This window comes from Mandrillus leucophaeus, unplaced genomic scaffold (assembly GCF_000951045.1).
Source record: "Mandrillus leucophaeus isolate KB7577 unplaced genomic scaffold, Mleu.le_1.0 Scaffold49, whole genome shotgun sequence".
Taxonomy (NCBI): Eukaryota; Metazoa; Chordata; class Mammalia; order Primates; family Cercopithecidae; genus Mandrillus; species Mandrillus leucophaeus.
Genome location: NW_012105253.1, coordinates 1,548,306 through 1,549,536, shown reverse-complemented (window position 1 = coordinate 1,549,536; position 1,231 = coordinate 1,548,306). Strand labels below are relative to the sequence as shown.

The window sequence follows — 1,231 nt, the reverse complement described above, 5'->3', positions numbered from 1 at the left end:
CTTCTGGGTTCAAGAGATTCTCCTGCTTCAGCCTCCTGAGTAGCTGGGATGACAAGTACCCACCACTATGCCCAGCTAATTTTTGTATTTTTAGCAGAGATGGGGTTTTGCCATGTTGGCCAGGCTGGTCTTGAACTCCTGACCTCAGGTGATCCACCCACCTCAGCCTCCCAAAGTGCTGGGATTACAGGCGTGAACCACCACACCCAGCCCAGTCATTTTTTTTCTACCACACAGGAATGTGACTGTCAAGGAAACTAAAGGAGGCTGCCAGCCCTACTGCCCTGTGGGCGTCTGTTGTCTGGATCGGGGGACAGCCCATTGCTCACAGTGCGGTGACTGCTTTCCCTCTGAGGCTTCGATGTCACTGCAGTTTGGGAAGGAGCTTTTCCTCCCAAAACAAAACAAGAAAAGGAAGAGACAGAAAAAAAAAAAAAGGTTCCCAGGCAGGGCTCCCTTCGTGGGAACCATTCCAAAGAATGTCAGAGCAGCCCTGAGTGGGGTGGGAACCGCGATTAGAATAGCTCCCGAGCCCTAGCTTGGGACTTCGGGGAGCGGCACCGTGTACCCGCGCGTGCAGCCCCATCTGTAGAGGGACACGCACCCCAGACGTCATGCACCCTCCATGTGTTCACAGGACACACACATGCAGTGTGCAAGTGCACACAGATACCCTGGTGTGGGACACATTCCAAGCCTCCAAGCAGGCCACTCAGCCTAAATGGTCTCCCCCATCACCACTGCCAGACGCCCTGTGCCCTGCCCCTCCCCACCTCCCAGGCCGGCCTAGTTATCTGATGCATTTGAAAGGAGACCTGGTTCCATGGAAAATGTTTTTCATGTTTCAGACCAAAAGAGTTTGGTGTTTCCTACGTATTTGTTTTCCCCTTTCTTGCGTGAGAAGCTGGTGAGTGCGAATTTATATATTTTGCTTTGCTAGGTCCCCCGGGGCTTGCTATCAAAGAGCACACATTCATGCCACATGTGATTTAGAATCCCACACGTGGAGGAACTCTAAAATTAGTTGTTCTGTGTGCTTACAAAATTAATCTTATTCTCTCATAGCTGTATGTTAAATGTTAGATAACACTTTTATCTGTATGTCAGTAAACAAAAATATAGGATAGTAACCAATTTCCATGTTCTATGAATATTTTATTTATCTATTTATTTTAAGACAGAGTCTTGCTTTGTCACCCAGGCTGGAGTGCAGTGGCGTGATCTTGGCTCA

General features: G+C 49.0%; 1 protein-coding gene across 1 annotated transcript in view; it reads right to left on the bottom strand.

The window, feature by feature from the left end:
* Positions 1-1,231, bottom strand: part of DENND2A (DENN/MADD domain containing 2A) — a 156,309-nt gene that overhangs the window by 82,547 nt on the left and 72,531 nt on the right. The window lies entirely within an intron of this gene.